Here is a 21,525-nt window from a genome sequence, read left to right as displayed (position 1 = left end):
CCCGAGATCCGCCAGCTTTGACACCGACATTGGTGCTTTCATCGAGAGTTCCACTGTGTCGTCACGGTAAGGCTTGATGGCTCCTTCAATCATCTACAACGATGCAATCCAGGGTGAGGTTTTCCTCCCCGGACAGATCTTCGTATTCAGCGGCTTTGCACTGCAGGCCAACTCGCTTGGCCATCTGGAGCAGATCGATAGCTACGCCCCTGGCCATCAGGTTAGGTTTGGAAGCCTGAGCTACACTGCTGACATCCACGAAGACTTGATCTTCAACGGGTTCGAGCCCATGACAGGTGCGACGTACGGTCACGATGAGCATGGCCTAGATCTGCCATCGGACTGTGTCCAGGAGATCACACCTGCAGCTGCTCCGGCTCTAAATCCGGAGCAGATCGCACCATCCGGGGACGGGTGGATAGACCCCGCCATGGAGGCCGCATACTCAGCGGCGATAGAGCCGAACATAGATCCCACTCCCAAGGAGGTCTATGTCTTTGGACCCTCGGGCTCGTTTCCGACTAGGGGTCCGAACCGCGTGCATGCGTGTCCATCAAACTTGATTGGGCACCGATCATGGAGTTTACCTCTGCGGATATCTTTCAGCACTCGCCCTTGGGTGACGTGCTAAATTCATTAAAATCTCTCTCCCTGTCAGGAGACTCTTGGCCGAACTATGTCTGGCTTGAGTGGGAAGCGGACGACGAAGAAATTCGTTACCCACCCACCACCCACTTAATAGCCACTATCGACGACTTAACCGACATGCTTGATTTCGACTCCGAAGACATCGACGGTATGGACAGCGATGCCGGAGAGGAACAGGAACCACCGCCCACAGGGCGCTGGACAACCACCTCATCATATGATATATACATGGTGGATATACCTAAAGAAAGCAATGGCGATGGGGCAACGGAGGATAATCCCCTCAAGAAGCAACCCAAGCGCCTGCGTAAGCAGTGCCACTCTAAGCCTCGCCACAGCAAGAATAGCGATACCGGCACAAGAGACGATAGCACTCCGGATGATGCCGAAGACGAAAACAACCCTGCCCAGCCAAGCACTGAGCAGGCCGGACAAGAGGATGGGCTAGCTAGCCCCGAATAACAGGAAATTAATGGAGATTCGGAGGATGACAATTACACTCCTCCCTCCGAAGACGAGGAGAGCCTCGGCGAAGAAGAATTTATTGTGCCCGAGGACCCCATCGAGCAGGAGCGCTTCAAGCACCGGCTTATAGCCACTGCAAAAGCCTGAAGAAAAAACAGCAGCAGCTTCAAGCTGATCAAGATCTGCTAACAGATAGATGGACTGAGGACCTGGCAGCAGAGGAATACGGACTCGAGCACCCAACCAAAAGTTACCCAAAGCACAGGTTGTTACCTCAATTCGAGGAGGAGGCACTAGAGCCTACACTACCAGCGCAGGATGAGGCTGGCCGGCCACCTCGTGGCCGAGACAAAGTGGAGAATCAGCTTGAACACCAGCCCACACCCCGTCGCCAAACAAATAAAAACACGAAGGCCCGGGGTTACATGCATGACCTGCGAGATAAACTAGAAAACAAAGCAGGACAATCAAGATCAATCTACGGATCAAGGAAGCGCGCCTCAACACGCGATGATGACCGCCACATTGGATACACTACATACAAACCCGGCCAGGCTGAATACAATAGACTAGACTCACTCGAGCTGCGTTGTGATATAGCCCGGCACAGAGGCGCCACACCCCCCTGTGCTTCACTGACAAAGTTATGGAACATGAATTCCCAGAAGGGTTCAAACCTGTTAATATCAAGCCCTATAATGGGACCACAAACCCCACGGTATGGATAGAAGATTTCCTTCTCCACATTCACATGGCCCGTGCGATGATCTACATGCCATCAAGTACCTCCCACTAAAACTCAAGGGACTGGCTCGGCATTGGCTGAATAGTTTATCGACAAACTCTATTGGAAGTTGGGAGAACTTGGAAGACGCATTCCTGGATAACTTCCAGGGCACTTACGTGCGGCCACCGGATGCTGATGATTTAAGTAATATAACCCAACAGCCCAGAGAATCAGCCAGGACATTCTGGACTTGGTTCCTAACTAAAAAGAACCAAATTGTCGACTGTCCGGATGCCGAAGCCCTAGCAGCCTTTAAGCATAACATCCGTGATGAGTGGCTTGCCCGACACCTCGGCTAAGAGAAGTCGAAGTCCATGGCAGCCCTCACGACACTCATGACCCGCTTTTGTGCGGGCGAGGACAGCTGGCTGGCTCGCAACAATAGCACATCAAGAAATCCTGGCACCTTAGATGCCAGAGATAGTAACGGCAAGCCCCGACGCAACAGGCACAAGCGTCGAAGTAATGGCGACAACACCGAAGACACAACAGTCAACGCCAGATTCAGTGGCTCTAAGTCCGGTTAGCGGAAAAAGCCATTCCAAAGGAACAGTCAAGGCCCGTCCAGTCTGGACCGCATACTCGACCGTCCATGCCAAATTCATGGCACCCCAGGAACAGTAGCCAATCATACCAACAGAGAATGTTGAGTCTTCAAACAAGCCGGCAGGTTAGGTGCCAAAAACAAGGAGAAGGGGTCGCAAAGTGATGACGACGACGAGGAGCCCCGGCCACTGAACACAGGAGGACAAAAGAAATTTCCCCCGCAAATCAAAGCGGTGAACATGATAAACGCCACCCTCATTTCCAAGCGGGAGCGGACGTGCACTCTTAGGGATGACGACACAGCGGAGCCAGTCGCCCCAAAATATAACCTATGGTCGTCCGGCCCGATCACCTTTGACCTACGGATCGCCCGACCAATACCACTGAAGGCAATTCGACCGCACTAGTCCTTGACCCAATAATTGATGGAGTCCACCTCACACGAGTCCTTATGGACGGAGGCAACAGTCTGAACCTGCTGTATCTAGACACAGTGCGTAAGATGGGTATCGATCCTTCAATGATCAAACCCACTAAAACCACCTTTAAAGGTGTTATACCAGGTGTGGAGGCCTGCTATACAGGCTCCATCACTCTGGAGGTAGTCTTTGGACCACCGGATAATTACCGTACCGAAGAGTTAATCTTCGACATCGTCCCTTTTCGTAGTAACTATCATGCATTGCTCGGATGAACCGCGTTTGCTTGATTCAACGCGGTGCCACATTATGCCTACCTTAAGCTCAAGATGATCGGTCCGCACGGCTTCATAACAGTTAATGGCAAGGCCGAACGCTCCCTCCGTGCCGAAGAGTACACTGCCGCTTTAATAGTAGAAGCAAAGAGTGGCATCTTTCAATTGAAACTTGAGTCGACGGCCAAGCTTCCGGACACCGTCAAAGGGGTCCGAACTACTTTGCGGCAGGATATCCCTGCTCGTCAGGAGCTCAATTAAACACTCCGGCAGTAGACGGAGGGAAAGCTAGATAAGTCATACAATGCGGCTTAACCGCTCCATGGCACAACAACATTTTTTGCATTTTCTTTGCAGGTCCACTTTCGTGTAGGCCAGGACTGACGGCATGACGACCAGACCTGTGAGGGGATGAATATACCAAGGAGGGAACCGGCTTGAGCGCGTAAGGGAATCCTTATATATACCCCTCGAGGACCATCCGATTACAATCCGGCTCCGCACACAAGCCTCCCCCACCTGGTCTCAACAGGTTCCGAAGTCACATTTCTTTTTATCACATTATTTGTACTCATACGCATCGACATATTATTCAATCACAACATGTAGCTTTATATAACGCTTATTTGTTGTTGTTTCTTATTGACACTCTTTGTCAAATGGCATGCGTACACTTTGATATCCCTAATATGCCAGGGGCCTCGTTGCACACATAGTACGATAATAAAGTCTGAACACCTTCATGGTCGTTCGGCACCCTGAACTTATAGCGTTATATGCATCATCTCTAAATCATGTCTTGGGTCAATAGTTGGGTTTGCCCGGCTCCCATGTTTTGCCGCCTTATGTTCCGCTATATCCGCTAAGATGGCACAGGGAGAACTACTGCGATTGTGTCCCGGTTCTTCTGGACGAGCACCTCAGTAGAGAAAGCCGAAAACTGACTGTCATGATACGACGAGAGTTGGTCAGCTGTTCGAGAGGTTGCAAAATCTTTAAGGATTTCTTCCGCACTATGCGATAACTAATGCAGCGTGCAATGGATCGACTTTTCTTCCGAGCAAGTGCTTATAGAGCCCCTAGTGCGGTCTTCCGAACACCAGAGGCTGCACCTACCTTCCTTTTGTCAAACTCCTTTGGCTAAGTGAGAGCGATAAAGCCTTATAGTCTGATTGCCTGGTTCGTTGCGCTGAACACCTCCTTCAAGACCCATAACTAGGATAAAGAGTGCTCAGATTTATCCCGAACACCCCCATACTTCCTACGTGGGGGCAGAAGCCGACAACTGGCCGACTCTCAGGATTAATAGCTTGCGGTGCTCCTTCACCTCCGGCGGTCCTTTGGTCATTAGCTTTTCAGCATCCATCTTTGCCCAGTGCACCTTGGTGCGGGCAAAGGCCATTCACGCACCCTCCATACAGGCCGACCGCTTGATGACTTCAAGTCGAGGGCAGGCACTCACAAGCCGCTTCACGAGCCCGAAGTAGCTGCGAGGAATCGACTCGACGGGCCGTAGCCGGATAATCAAATCCTTCTTGGCTAGGTCGGCCGCCTTATGTAGTTCGATCAGCTGCTTCAGTTGATCGGCAAAGGGAAGTGGATATTCTAGTGCCAGATACTGCGACCAGAAGAGTTTCTCCACAATGCTCCTTTCTTCGGCTCGGTAGAATTGGGCGGCATCAGATATGCTGCATGGCAGCTCCGCAAACATCCCTAGAGCAATCCGAATTCAAATTAGTAAACGTGATTTTCTCCTTTCAAATATGTGCTTTGCATAGAAAAAGCCTTACCCACCGCAATCTTCCTCGCCTCCTGGATTTCTCGCAGGGCACCTTGGGCTTCCCCCCGGGCATCGCATGCGGCCTGACGAGCCTTGGTGAGTTCGGATTCTTTCTCCGTTAAACTCTGCTCCAAGGTCTTGCATTTCTTCACGGCCTCTTGGAGCTCTTGCTCAGCTTCGATAACCCCAGCCTCGTGCTTCTCGCGAAGAGCCTGCTCTGCGGCTGCTTTCTTCTCGGCTTCGGCCACAGCCCTCTTAAGAGCCTCAACTTCGGCCGTCGCCCCTAGAGCACATTATCAAAATATTTTTCATCATACTTAATTATTAATTCACGCTGAATGCGGACAAGGTTTTTTGCATACCTTGGTTATCCTCCAACTGCTTCTTCACTCGGCCGAGTTCTTCTTCGGCCTGCTCCAGACGCTGCTTCAGTCCAGAGACTTCCGCAGTATGAGAGGCGGCGGTCGCTACAGACGCCTGCTTATAAAAAGAGAGGGAGAGGTGCCATCAAGGTAAGTCTCCTGGGAACATATATTTGATCCTCTGTCCGGTTCTTTCTTTGACCGAATAGCGTATCAGGGGCTACTACCTATACTATAACACTCTTTGAAACCTCACAAAACATACCTCAAAGCCCGTTATAAGGCTGAGTCGGGCTTCATTCAGCCCGCTCTCTACGGACTGAATCTTCTCAATCACCGCACCCATAAGGGCACGGTGTTCTTCAACGATGGAGGCACTCTTCAGCGCCGCTGATAAGGTATCCGGCACCCCTGGTTGGGCAGAAGTTGCCGGTGCAATAGGCGCGCCCCCTCCTGTCGAGGGAGGCTGCCTGCCTGATTCCGGGGCTGTATCGGTCTCCGAAATTGTGTCCGGCTGGGGGCCGAATTCAAGATAGCCCCCGCCGTCGATCTCCATGGGAGCCTTTTCTCTCGTGTGTCCGGCCACCAGAGCTTGACCCCCTGGTGCCACCTTGACGGTCTTTCCGCCCCCTCCTTCGCCTGGGTCCCTCTAGGACGATGCCGCATTATCACTCACGTGTTTTGGGGAGGGGGCCTTCGGGGGTGTCCCACTGTCCATAGCATCCGAGCCTAGCAAATCCTTTGATGAGGATCATTTGGTGCGGGACCTCGCCGGACTGCAAAAAATAAAAGGGTATGGCTCAATGATTAAGCGTCGTACAATAGTGAGTCTGGATGCATAATGTGGCCAGGTTTTATATGCTCATGATTTCGCCAGGGGCTGGGCCCTGGGATCCCACTCCGGGCTGCTGTCAGTAGCAGCGGCGGATTCCTCCGGAATGGGAGTTTTTCCCTTCTTGGGCGACTCGGCCTCCAAGTATGTGGAGGCCGTCCTTTTATTTCTTCTCGTCGTTGGGGGGATTGATTTTCCTCCTCCTTGGACGAAGAGGGGGCATCAGAGTCTTCAAATATTGTGTTCGAAGTGCCGTGGCGACGAAGGCTGCCCCTGGTCTCTTTGGCCTCCTTCTCGACTTTCTTCTTCGGCGCCTTATAAGGTGCCGAGACTAGCATCTTCGTCATAAGTGGGCCGGCTGATTCTTCTGGCAGTGGGGTCGGACAGTAGATCCGCCCCTCCTTCCTCGTCCGGCCCTGAGAGGGTTGTGGAAAAACACATCAAGCATTTTCCCTCGGATTATACAGATAAAAGCATGTGACTTGCCAACATACGAAGACTTACTAGACTTGCAGGGCGGGACAGTTGATACCCGCGGTCCTCGGCTGAGTCTGGCTACGATTTGCCGGAGCACTTTCCAGATGTCTTCGTGTGATGAGCCAAAGAACCTTAGTAAGGTCTGGTGCTTGGCCGGGTCGAGTTCCCATAAATTGTAGGCCCGGTGTTGACAAGGGAGAATCCAGCGGTCTAACATTACCTGGACTACATCGACAAGTTTGATATTCTTGTCTTCCATACACTTGACGCGCGTCTGGAGCACCGACAACTTGTCAGGCGAAGACTAGTTCAGGCCCTTCTTGGGCCAGGATGTAAGCCGCAGTGGAGCTCCGGATTGAAATTCGGGAGCTGCGACCCATGTTGTGCTACGTGGCTCAGTGACATAGAACCACTGTTGTTGCCACCCCTTGACGGAATCATTGAAGGTACCTGATGGCCATATGACGTTGGACATCTTGCTCACCATGGCTCCTCCACACTCAGCGTGCTCGCCGCTCACTACCTTGAGCTTCACATTGAAAATCTTCAGCCATAAGCCGAAGTGTGGCGAGATGCGGAGAAATGCCTCGCACATGATGATGAATGTTGAGATGTTGAGGAAGGAATTGGGGGATAGATCATGAAAATCGATCTCGTAGTAATACATAATGCCGCGAACAAATGGGTGGAGGGGAAACCCTAGCTCGCGGACAAAGTGAGGGAGGAATACAACCCTCTTGTGGGGTTCCGGAGTAGGGATGATATGTCCCGCTGTCGGAAGGAGATGGCTGATTCTCTTGGCAAGATACCCGGCTTCTCGAAGTTTTTTGATATCCTTCTCCCGGACGGTAGAGGCCATCCACTTGCCTCCTGCTCCGGATTCGGACATTTTCGGAGGGTCTTTGTGGGTGGAGAAGACGAATGCTTGGGCGCTGGAGCTCGAGTGAGAGAGAATGGATGATCGAAGAAAGGAGAAGGCATGGGTGAAAATAGGGAGTCCTTATCTCCTTATAAAGGCTACAGGGATGCTGCGCCTCCCCACTGACCCTGGAAACACGCTTATCCCCCAAGCGCCATGATTAATGGCGCGGTTGGGTTACCCACGCCCGTATTGATGAGAATCCCGTGATAAGGGGACACGATCTCTGCTTCGACAAGACGTGCCAAAAAAACCGCCTCGCAATACATGTAGTGGCAGGTTGAAACGGTTCGCATAATGACCGGGCCACGACATGATGTCACGCTATGGAATATTGTGAGCAGATTAGATTTGTGAAAAATCGCACTCTCTACGGTGGTATGTGGAATTTGTTTTGCAGAGCCGGACACGATTCATGTGTTCAAAATCTACCTTTGAGTATTCGAAGAAGGAACCCGTCTTGCAATGTCGAAGACAATCTGGGCGCTGGACTCATCATCATTGAAGCCTGCTTCAGGGGCTACTGAGGGAGTCCTAGATTAGGGGGTCCTCGGACAGCCGGACTATATGCTTATGCCAGACTGTTGGACTATGAAGATACAAGATTGAAGATTTCGTCCCGTGTCCGGGTGGGACTCTCCTTTGCGTGGAAGGCAAGCTTGGCGATTCGGATATGTAGATTACCTTCTCTATAACCGACTCTGTGTAACCCTAGCCCCCTCCGGTGTCTATATAAACCGGAGGATTTAGTCCATAGGACAAAGGACAACAATCATAATCATAGGCTAGCTTCTTGGGTTTAGCCTCTACGATATCGTGGTAGATCAACTCTTGTAATACTCATATCATCAAGATCAATCAAGCAGGAAGTAGGGTATTACCCCCATAGAGAGGGCCCGAACCTGGGTAAACATCATGTCCCCCGCCTCCTGTTACCATTAGCCTTAGACACACAGTTCGAGACCTCCTACCCGAGATCCGCCGATTTTGACACCGACAATATGCATATGCATGAAAGAAATGAAATAGATAGAATCTTGTTCGAACAACGACCTCTTCTTAAACACAATTTGCCTATTGAAACTCTAGGAGGTCCTCCTCCACCTAAAGGTGATCCTGTGTTGGAATTAAAACAATTGCCAGACACTTTGAAATATGCTTATCTTGATGATAAGAAGATATATCCTGTTATTATTAGTGCTAACCTTTCAGAACATGAAGAAGAAAGATTATTGAAATTTCTAAGGAAGCATCGACTTGCTATTGGATATACTCTTGATGATCTTAAGGGCATCAGTCCCACTCTATGTCAGCACAAGATTAATATGGAACCTAATGCTAAACCCATTGTTGATAACCAACGTCGGTTGAATCCGAAGATAAAAGAAGTGGCAAGGACGGAAATATTAAAACTTCTGGAAGTAGGTATAATCTATCCTATAGCTTATAGTAGATGGGTAAGTCCTATCCATTGTGTCCCTAAGAAAGGAGGTATTACTGTTGTTCCCAACGATAAGAATGAACTTATTCCACAAAGAATTGTTACAGGCTATAGAATGGTAATTGATTTTAGAAAATTAAACAAAGCAACTAGAAAACATCATTACCCTCTTCCTTTTATTGATCAAATGCTAGAAAGACGATCTAAGCACACACATTTTTGCTTCCTTGATGGATATTCTGTTTTTTCACAAATACATGTTTCTCAACTTGATCAAGAAAAGACCACTTTTACTTGTCCTTTTGGAACTTATGCTTCTAGACATATGCCTTCTGGTTTATGCAATGCACTGCTACCTTTCAAATATGTATGACTGTTATATTCTTTGACTTTTGTGAAAAGATTGTTGAGGTTTTCATGGATGACTTTGCTGTGTATGGGAAGTCTTTTGATGATTGTTTAAGCAATCTTGATCGAGTTTTGCATAGATGTGAGCAGGGAGAAGTGCCACTTTATGGTTAACAAAGGTATTGTTTTGGGCCATAAATTTTTTGAAAGAGGTATTGAGGTGGACAAAGCTAAGGTTGATGCAATTGAGAAAATGCCATGTCCTAAAGATATCAAAGGTATTCGTAGTTTCCTAGATCATGTTGGTTTCTATAGGAGATTTATCAAATATTTTTCTAAAATTTATTGACCTCTTACAAATCTTTTACAAAATGATATTCCTTTTGTTTTTGATGATGATTGTTTAGAAGCCTTCAAAACTCTCAAGAAAGCCTTAATTTCTGCACCTATTGTTCAACCACCTGATTGGAACTTGCCTTTCGAAATTATGTGTGATGCTAGTGATTATGTTGTTTCTATTGTTCTAGGACAAAGAGTTGGTTAGAAACTAAATGTTATTCATTATGCTAGTAAAACTCTAGACAGTGCACAATGAAATTATACTACTAGTGAAAAAGAATTGTTAGCAGTTGTGTTTGCTTGTGATAAATTTAGATCCTATATTGTAGATTCAAAGGTAATTGTTCACACTGATCATGTTGCTATAAAATATCTTATGGAAAAGAAAGATGTAAAACCTAGGCTTATTCAATGGGTTCTCTTGCTACAAGACTTTGATTTACATATCGCTGATAGAAAAGGACCGAAGAACCCCATGGCTGATAACATGTCTAGGCTTGAGAATATTCTTGATGACCCACAACCAATTAATGATAGTTTTCCTAATGAGCAGTTAGCTCCAATAAATTTTTCTAATAATACACCTTGGTATGCTGACTTGCTAATTATATTGTTGCTAAATACACCCCCTAGATTTACATAGCAACAAAAGAAAAAAAATTCTTCTATGATTTAAGACATTACTTTTGGGATGACCCACATCTTTATAAAGAAGGAGTAGATGGTATTATTAGACATTGTGTACCTGAGCATGAACGGGGACAAATCCTATGGAAATGTCACTTCGAAGCTTATGGAGGACATCATGCGGGAGATAGAACTGCTCACAAGGTACTGCAATCGGGGTTTTATTGGCTTACTCTCTTCAAGGATGCCCGTAAGTTCGTCTTATCTTGTGATGAATGTCAAAGAATAGGTAATATCGATAAGCGTCAAGAAACGCCTATGAATTATTCACTTGCTGTTGAACCATTTGATGTTTGGGGATTTGATTTCATAGGGCCTTTTCCTTCCTCTAATGGGTATACTCATATTTTGGTCGCTGTTGATTATGTTACTAAGTGGGTAGAAGCTATTCCAACTAGTAGTGCTAATCACAACACCTCTATTAAAATGCTTAAGGAAGTTATTTTCCCAAGGTTTGGAGTCCCAAGATATTTAATGACTGATGGTGGTTCACACTTTATTTATGGTGTTTTCCGTAAAATGCTTGCTAAGTATGATGTTAACCATAAAATTGCATCACCCTATCATCCTCGGTCTAGTGGTCAGGTTGAACTTAGCAATAGAAAAATAAAATTAATTTTACAAAAGACTGTCAACAGGTCCCGGAAGAATTGGTCTAAGAAATTAGATGATGCACTTTGGGCTTATATAACAACATATAAAAATCCTATGGGTATGTATCCTTATAAAATGGTTTATGGAAAAGCTTGTCATTTGCCTCTTGAGTTAGAACATAAAGCATATTGGGCAATTAAAGAACTCAACTATGATTTCAATGTTGCTGGTGAGAAGAGGTTATTTGGTATTAGCTCATTAGATGAATGGAGAACCCAACCTTATGAAAATGCCAAGTTATTTAAAGAAAAAGTTCAAAGATAGCATGATAAAAGAATCCAAAGGCATGAGTTCAAAGTTGGAGAATACGTTCTTTTGTACAACTCTCGTTCAGATTCTTTACAGGAAAACTCCTGTCCAAATGGGAAGGACCCTATGTTATCGAGGAGGTTTATCGATCTGGAGCTATCAAAATAAATAATGCCGAAGGTACTAACCCAAAGGTCGCTACAACGAATAAAACTTTATATCTCAGATACGCCCATTAATGTTGAAAGCAATATTATCCAAACTATGACACCGGAGGAACACATAAAAGAAACCTTCCAGAACACTCCAGAATCGTGAAAAAGAGGATGTACGTGACACGGTAAGTAAACAAACTCCGAAGAATCTGCAAAAATATTTTCTGTCCGTTTTGGAATATAACAAAAATAAGGAAAATAAGAAACAACCAGGAAGGCACCTCTGGTGGGCACAAGACACTAGGGCGCGCCTGGCTTGCCAGGCATGCCCAGGTGGGTTGTGCCCACCACAGGTACCTTCTCGACTCCGTTTTTCTTCCGTTTGCTTGTTTCCCAAGATAAAAAAATCTTTATACCCCCCGAACCCATTGACCTCTGTATCACGGAGAAATCTTCTGTTTCCTTTTCTTGCTATTTTCTGACAGTTCTAATTCACCATGGCTGCTTCAAGCTCCTCCAAGGATAAGTTCTTCGAGAACGTCATCAACTCATATTTGCGGAGGTGATGCAGCACCCTCAAGCCATCCAGATGCGTGAGGGGGTGCTCCACATCCGTGATGTGCAAGGCCCCAAGGTGACTGAATCCATGGAGGCTAGGCTTGAAGCTATGGGGCAAGAAATCTTTTGGTGCAAAGGGATGGTGGAACGTGGACTCAATGCCAATCACCTGATGATCGCGGACTACACCCATGATCTCAAGGTGGATGGCAAGTCCATGAAGGACATCATCTTCACCTTCAAAGAGCAAATCAACTTTCTCTAGAGCCAGATCTACAACCTTCAAAAGCAAGTCTTTGAATATGAGGCAAGGTTTAAAGGTATGAGTTTGGCTGCTAGTTGCAGGACCCGAGAGACTCACTCCTCCTCTTATGATGGTGAGCCTCTGCCATGGAAACCCGAGGACAAGATCGTTACCACTTCATCACCACCACCTCCTTCTTCATCAACCAAAGAAAATTGAGTATCGGGTATGGGCACACCCCTTAGCTTGTGCCAAGCTTGGGGGAGGTGTCCCGATATTGTATCACCTCCACTATCTTTTTCCTTTATTTATCTTAGTTTGATCCTTAGTTATCTTTTGCTTTAGATGAATAAAAGTTTAGTTCGATCCTTTCTTTTGAAAGTTTGCTTAGTGATCTATCCTTGTAATCGTGTGCGAGATATATAATAAAGTTTAGTTTGAGTTTTGCTTTCTTTACTTTCTTGTTTCAATAAAAAAGAAAGAAAATAAATGAAAAAGATCATATGCTAATCTTATGATAAGTAATCACACCATATAAGGAAAAGTATAAGTAGAAAATTATATTGGAGATTGACAAGCATAGGATTGGTCAATGATGCAATTCATGAAAGAATTAATAACAAAAGAGAAGATTCACATGCAAATACACTATCTTGGAAATCTTTTGTGATTGTGAGACCCCATCAAAATATTATATGCCAAATTGTTGACGTTGGACAAGGAAGACAACATAATGATTTATGTTTGTTCATATTCACATAAAAGTTATATTGTCATAGATCCTTCAACATGTGGTGCCTGCCCCCCACCTTTGCTAGCCAAAAATTCTGCACTAAGTAGAGATACTACTTGTGCGTCCAAAAGCCCTTAAACCCAAATCTTATTTTCAAGAGTCCACCATACCTACCTATGGATTGATTAAGATCCTTCAAGTAAGTTGTCATCGGTGCAATAAGGCATAGATATTCAGTTGAATATGGGTAGCATGAGTTACTATTGTTGACATCACCCTCGAGGTGAGTATGTTGGGAGGCAAAACCATAAGCCCCTATCTTTCTATGTGTTCGGTTGAAACGTTTTGCTCATGTGTATGCGGTGAGTGTTAGCAATCATAGAAGACTATATGATGGTTGAGTATGTGGACTTGCCAAAAAGGCTCCAATATGTGACCCTTCCTGAAAAGATGATGAGTTGTAGTTGCAAAGTTGACTGAGAACATACTTTGTTGGCTTTCAATAGAGTTTATGCTTTATACTTCATTGTTGTGATGAAGTGTTACTTGTCCATAAGAAGTCTATGATAAAAGTTTTATGTGAAAGTTTGTTGCTGTCATAATAAGTTACATGATGCTACTATGTCCGTATTTTGTTTTTATCGACACCTCTCTCTCTCTCTCTAAGCATGTGGACATGTTTTTCGATTTCGGTTTTCCCTTGAGGACAAGCGAGGTCTAAGCTTGGGGGGGTTGATACGTCCATTTTGCATCATGTTTCCCTACTGTTATTTATATTGTTTTTATGCATAATAATGCTTTTTGGATTAATTCTAATGCCTTTTCTCTCATAATATGCAAGGTTCACACAAAGAGGGAGAATTCCGGCAGCTGGAAATCTGGACCTGAAAAAGCTACTTCAGGCCACCTATTCTGCACAACTCCAAATGAGTTGAAACTTCACGAGGAATTTTTATGGAATAAATAAGAAATAATGGAGCAAATAACTACCGGAGGGGGGCACTCGGTGAGCACAAGACACCAGCGCGCACCCTGGTGGGTTGTGCTCACCCCAGCCCACCTCCGGTGCCCCTCTTCACTACCAAAAAAAAGACACATCCGTGACATTTTGGGTCGAACGAATTTTTTTCTGTCATACTTATGACACTTCTATGATGATAATTGTGACAAAACCTGGTATCATCATAGATGTGGTGGGCTCCTACTTCTATGACAAAAAATCATGACAGAAAATGGGCTTTTCGTCCTGGGCGGGCCGGAGACGCAGCTGCATGACATTCTTTGGGCCGTCCATGACGGAAAAAACCATGGTAGAAGCGAGGGCAAGGAAAATTTCGGGGAGTTCCCGGTTATAGTGGGTGGTCGGGGGCCGAGCGATGCATGTTTCTCTCGTACACGTACGCTCATGTGTGCGAGGGTTGGCTCTAACTAAACCCGAGCGAGGCGTTGGACTCTAACTGAACCCGAGCGATTGCACTGTAGGCTACGCATTACTGAACCCGAGCGATCAATCGATGCTGTTAACTGAACCCGATCGAGCGATTCCTTCGCTACTGCTGTTAACTGAAGCCGATCGATGTTGCCTCTGGATGTACAGTGAGCGTTGCGGGGGGGGGGGGGGGATGAACAGTGAGTGGTGGGGGTGGATGAACAGGACCCCGTGGCGTTGCCTCTGGATGAACAAGACCCCGATCGATCGAGCCGGTTGGAGCTGGATGAACATGACCACATGGAGGGCTGGATGAATAGGATGACCCCGTGGAGGGCTGGATGAACAGTAGATGGTGGAGGGGTGGATGAACAGGAGCCCGTGGAGGGGTGGTTGAACAGTAGCGGGTGGAGTAGCACGCGGTGGAGGCTGGATGAACAGGAGCCCGTGGATGAACAGTCGCAGGTGGAGGCTGGAGGAGGTCGATGGTGGATGAACAGTAGCCCGTGGAGGCTGGAGGAGGTCGACGGTGGAGATGAATAGTATCCCGTGGAGTCCCGTTTTGCGGTACGCCACACCCCTCCCGATGAACAAGACCCCCGTTTCGACCGTAGCGCTCCAACACAAGTCCGTTTCCTCCGTTTTGCGGTACGCCACACCCCTCCCGATCAACAGGACCCCATTTCGACCATAGGAGGTCCAACACAAGTCTGTTTCCTTCGTTTTGCGGTACACCAAACCCCTCCCGATGAACAGGATCCCGTTTCGAACGTGGCTGGTCAAACACAAGGTCATTTCCTCCATTGTGCAGTATGCCAGGCCTCGTTTCCATCGCCTGTTCTGTCCAAGCCCTGCCGATGAACACGACGATGCATTCCGTTCCGACCCAGCCAGTTGGCTCCCCATGAACACGACGACGACGCAGCTTCTCCGTTCTGACTGAGCCATGTACACGAGCCTTGGCCATACGTATGCACGAGTAGGCGTTCGAGATCCTGCCCATATGTATGTACGTGGCCGTATTTTCTTGTTTGCACACTGGCCGATGTACGTACGTGTACATGCTACATGCGCGCCTCTACTACGACACGTGCGCGCCTCTACATCGACCAGTATATATGCACGTACACGTTCGCGACCAGAATGACAACGCTACGTACACTTCAAGCAAGTGGGTCCCGACTGTTAGGCACTTCCTTGCGTGCGGATATGTAGATGGTGGGTCCCAGCAGTCAGGGGGGCGAATCGTTTTTTTTGCCCGGACGCACTTCCTTGCGTGCGAAGATGTAGCTGGTGGGTCCTAGCAGTCAGAGGGGAAACATTTTTTTCACGAAATACGGTGGCCTGTCCGGTGGGTCCCTGCTGTCAGGTGGAGGAATCATTATTTCCGGCGTAATAAGGAGGCACTTCCTTGCTGCGGCTATGGACCCAGCTGTCAGCCTCTCCACGTACAGTCCACGTCCGATGGAAGTCGTTCCTTGACCACGTTGACCGTGCCGCACCGAGAGCAACATGGCGGTGGACGACGGCGAGGCCTAGGAAGGGGATGACGCGGAGCTGGGGAAGACGCGAAAGTGGATGCCCACGTGTAGAGGAGTATGAGGGTTCACTGGTTCGGCTGCAGAATGAGGCTGCCGTCACCGCAGAATAACAGGGGGTGTGGGTGAGTAGAGGGATGGCCTGACCAGCGGTGGGAGTAGTAGGGGGCGGTGAGGCCTCCGCGGCATCACAACCGGCCACGGGAGGCAGGAGCATGCGGCACGACCGGCGCTGCTTTGGGCAGTTGGAGCAAGAAGACCAGAGGTTGAAGAAGCACTACGGCCGTTGGATGGACATCGTACGGTCACTGGAGCTAGAATCGTTCATATTGACTAAAGTTGACAAAGGCCTCCATCCCAGTCAACTTAGTAGGCCTACAAGTCAGCCTCCCACCAAGGTGGGTCCCAGCTAGCAGGGGGTATTCATTTTTTTGTTCGTAATAAGGAGACACTTCCGGTGGGTCCGAGCTGACAGCAAGTGGAACATTTTTTACATGAAATATGGTGGCCTGTCCGGTGGGTCCCAAAAGTCAGGAGGAAACATTTTTTTTCTTCGAAATACTGGTGGCCCGTCCGGTGGGTCCCTGCTGTCAGCTAGAGGAATAATTGTTTTCCGCATAATAAGGAGGCACTTCCTTGCGGCTGTCGTGGACCCAGCTGTTAGCCTCTCCACGTACAGTACTCTTCCGATGGAAGTCGACCGTTTTCCACATTGACCAGGCCGCGTCGAGAGCACCATGGAGGTGGACGACAGCAAGGCCTAGGAAGGGGACGACACGGAGCCGGGGAAGGCGCGGTAGTGGAAGCCCGCGCGGAGAGGAGTACGAGGGTTCAGCTGCGGTGTGAGGCTGCTGTCGCTGCAGAATAACAGGGGGTGTGGGTGAGTAGAGGGATGCCCTCGCCAGCGGTGGGAGTAGTAGGGGGCGGTGAGGCCTGCACGGCAGCACAGCCGGCCATGGGAGGCGGGAGCAGGCGGTCCCGCCGGCGCTGCTTTGGCGGCTGGAGCAAGAAGACCAGAGATTGAAGAAACACGACGGCCGTTGGATTGACATCCAACGGTTACGTCTGCTAGAATCGTTTGTTGACATATATAATAACTAAAAAAATCTTGCATACACGTCAACTTAACAGGCCCACAAGTCAGACCACTTTTTTCTTAATAATTTATATATAGCTCATTGCAACTTCTTATGCAATTTATTGCAGTCATTTTTTTTGGTTGTCCAAGGCCAATTTCGCATATTTCTGTGGGTTCCAAACTATTTTAAATACCGAAATGTCGAGCCAGATTTAAAGTACTTTGAAGATATATTTAAATTAGGTTAATGCCTAGTGAAATAGGAATCTGAAAATGTGAAAGTTTTCAGAAATTATAAAGTAATTGCCAATTTGTCATCTATTTTTATATTTACAACCCATTTCATATTACTTTCAAGATTTGCACGCGTCTTGAAAGAGTTGCAGCCCATCAGGGCATAGAAAAATAAGTAGGCCTGGATTGGGCATTCTTCAGAAAAAATAAACTGGGCTCATTTTCACAAAGAAAAAAATAGCTGGGCTGGTCACATGGTGAACAAAAAATATAAGCCTGGGCTAGACAGGCCACAGCCCAGTTCAAACCCTGCTCCGTCTCAACAATAACAAAAAAATACTGCTCGAGCAGCTACGTCCCACGCGTCAGCCGATCTTGTGCTGTTCTCTTGTCTATTGACTATATACACTCACAATGTCGTGGGTCCTAGATGTGAGGAAATCACTAGGAGGAAGCATTTTATTTTTCCATATGCTGACATGGTGGCCCCCTACTGTCATCCTCTCCATGTACTTCTGCCGATTCCTGTTGTTTATTGACCATGTTGACAACGCGAGAGGGCGGCGCCGCGACGAGCGCACCAAAGTGCACGGAGGATGTCGACATTAATGATTTAGGAGACGGTGGGGTGGCGATGCGTGCGCTGAGGCGTAGCCAGTCGTGGGAGGTGGAAGCAGGCGGCCCCGCCAGCGCTGGTTTGGTTTTGGCGGCTGGAGGAAGACATGACTGAAGAAACACGATAGACTATAAAATCAGCAGGAGTACTTAACAACCTTAACTGAAACCAGCAGGGGCACTTAACAACCAAACCTGAAAGCATTACGAGTACTTATACAGGTTCAACCGTACAAAGCACGCCTTGAATAGTGCTACTTTTCCTACAGTTAACCAAGGGTGAGGCCGCCAAGCCCCAGGACAAGGCCCAGGCGCCACCCCGCGCATCCACAACCTTTTGAAAGTGGCTTCATCTCACAATGTGGTCAATAAACAGGATATTCGCTTTAGAGCCATGGAAAAGCATGAACATAATCTTCTGTCCTATTCTCCAAGATGGACGGGCCTTCATTATTTGAGACCACCCATGAATAAGTATCTTTTCACCTCCAAGGGGAATGGAGTAGGTCGACATAAACATCATGTTGTGACCAAGCGCAAGTCTGGCCCGACCATGGTCAGGCATCTGTATAGGAACAATAGAACTGGGCAGTTTCTGTTTCAAGAAGATCACAGCTGTAAAACTGTGTATAAGCAATAGTTTATGAACAACATATATAACAGAAAACAACTTGTACCATAAGTTTCTCGACACAGTTGGACCTGTTCAATGAGTGCAGCAGTGGCACACATATCCCACGTGGCCTTCCACCATTGAAACGCCCCACAAGGACCTCAAGACGATCAATAAAGTGTAGGAACTTGTGGATGTCGTCCCAGTCAACTTCAGTGCCATCAGTAACAGTCGAGTTATTACAGAATAACAAATGAGCAGCCTGCTTAACTCTGAAAAACCTACACGTGCCACCAATTATAAGAAAATATTAGTTAGAAGTAGCATCTTCGTGAAAGATTCGTTGCTACTTCTAAAGTTAAATTGTGATTAGTTAGACAGAATAGGTGGATTAAGAAGTAATCGAGGCAACAAGCAAGAACCAGATACAAAACTAACATGGATGGACAATTGGAATGACGTCGGGGTGGAAGATCACAGTGAAGATGAGACCAGGTTCTGCTATTTCCATCAACATTCGTGCGCCTACTTTTAGTCTGTAACACTTGAGAAAGTTTATCCAAGTTCGGCCATAAAAAAGCAGGAATCTTCTTGGTTCATGAACCCAACTCGGAACTTATATCCATGGCTTGTCTTCACTGTGACCATTAAACTAGTGTATTCAGTTATGGCAAGGCCGAGCATCTTGGGTACATGTGTTCTGGCAGAGCAAATAATGCACTGCAGGAAAAATAACATGAGAACACAATGTATTCCCTATCCAAATCTAGAAATAACTTCCTCCTTCATGTTAGTGTTGACCATCGTACTAGTAGTACCTTTTATCCAAATATAGTAGTCCAAATTTCCAAATTAGTCGACAACATGTTCAAAAAACCCCCACCCTCCCGGATAGAAAAGAGGATTCTAGGAACAAACTGTGGGCGTTTTAAAATCCTGTGTTAGGATGAGAAGGAACAAGTGTGGCGTCTCGCCAAGGGCACAGAAACCTGTAGGGTCCTTGCACTTTGGGCACTGCAAATGAAACACACTAGATTCAGTAGGAGGAAAAATGCATCAACGGCGACGGCTGCCATCCTAGGATTACCTGCAACCAAGGGACTTGGATTTATCGGGGATGGATGCAGAATCTGTACCTGGTTCTCCATGAGAAAACCCTATGCAATCACCGAGAGGGGTTTTTCTCTGAAAAAGCAGATGAGGGAGTAGGGGATTCAGGCCCAGTGAAATATTGCCGCTTTGTCCATCCAGCTTACTGCTAAAGCTGGAACCGGGGTGATTTGACGGCTCATTGGGCATTACTGCGGCGCTACGACCGGGGTGTGTCTACCATGCAGTTGTGCACTCTAATTTGTGCATATGGCATGTGGACCCCGTTGCCGGTTTCCCCACATATCAGCGAAAGGAAGTAGAAAGACAGGAGTAACTAGTTACACATAAATGTATTTTTGATAGAGAGATACTCCCTCTGTAAAGAAATATACAAATAATTTATATCACAACTTTATACATAAGAAAAATCAAGGGGAATATATATAACATATATAATTATAAAAAACAGAGTTGTTCTTAACACAGTATAGACGAGTTGGTGATGATGGTGTGCCTGCCATCCTGCAATATAGGCCGCGATTTATATCTGACGGATAGGAAGGAAACTATGGCAATTTTGCAAAAAGGTACCCACACACCTCTCCACATTTGCAAATAAGGCCTTCCCTCGTTCATCCTTTTCTCTCACAAGATAAAATACTCATACAAATGCATATTCATGTTACGTGCAATGCACGGGCATTATGGGGGTTCAGCTGAGAATGTAATACTCAGACAAGCTCACGGTTCTGGACTTTGGGCCGCAGGCCCACCCTGCATGTTTGGGGGCCCATGTGTTCTACCTCAACGCTTTTCATATTGCAAGCGGTCGGTATGGCGCTGGTTTTAGATGCTGTCGCAAGGCGAATACACAATATTCAATAAAGCACGGCAGCCGTTGGAGTGAAATCGAACGACAGTTCCTAACCAGCAATGAGAGTTGCAATTCTATCAACGATATACCATGTGATAAATAATACTATCGTACTACTTATACACACAGGACACTTGTTTCACCATGCCAGATTATTACATCAAAATCTCTCGGAGGATAGATCAGTTCGGCAGTTGCGTGCTACTACTGAAGAATTTCAAAGTTGATTTGGACCAGCTCTCCTTGCCGAGAAAGTTCGATTTTGACATCATCCCCTACCGCAAGATATGATTTAGATTTGAACCTTGACCATGCTTTAGCATCAATCATGATGCGACCATCCTTTGTACTTACGGTATATTGAGCAGGTTCATTCACACCAAGGCTGCGCATGGTAAGAGAAACTTGGCCGCGGTCGCTCGCATTGTTGAACGACTCCCTCGTTGCTCTAGGAATTCTCTATTTGCAAACAAGAAGACATACCCAAATAGTTAGATCAACACAGTGAATCATGTGAAACAACATGGAAAGAAAAAAGAACGAAGCACTTGGGCGGCCAATGCTTACCAAGAAGGTGGACATGTCGGTTTTTGTAAGGACTTTGGTACATTAAGTGCAAACTGCAGCCCAGTCTGTTGCCGGTGCAACTGCTCGTTCGGTTGCCGCTGCACGGGCCGGAGCAGATGCAAGTGCAAGTGTTGGTGCAGGTGCCGAAGCCGCTGCTACTGTGTCGAAGCAGGTGCCGGTGTCGATGCCCGATCCTCTGGTAGATCAGACTAATTCGCTGACGCGGTCGGTGCCCAATCCTCAGCTAGATCATACTGAGCTGCTGCCGCTGTCAGTGCTAGAGCAACTGTTGGTGCTCGATCCATTGCTGAAGGTGGTACCGATGTGCGAGACAGCGGCGATCGCGTTTGGTCTGCTATGATCAGCTTTCTAACTTAACTAGGATCCGTGATCGTGATCCCATTTTTTCTTCATTTCTTTTAAACGCGAGAAGGACTAATTGTGGCGTTTTTGTTAAACCAAACTGCAGTTCATCATAGGGATTCAACTTGTACTCAGACAACGGACTAATCCAATTTTTTCCAGTAATATAAGTGATGGACAGTGCCTTCGTTACTGACACGACAT

The sequence above is a fragment of the Triticum aestivum genome, chromosome 3B (genome assembly GCF_018294505.1).
Source record: "Triticum aestivum cultivar Chinese Spring chromosome 3B, IWGSC CS RefSeq v2.1, whole genome shotgun sequence".
In the NCBI taxonomy this organism is placed as follows: Eukaryota; Viridiplantae; Streptophyta; class Magnoliopsida; order Poales; family Poaceae; genus Triticum; species Triticum aestivum.
The sequence above is the reverse complement of the archived record's forward strand: the minus strand, read 5'-3'. Positions refer to the sequence as shown.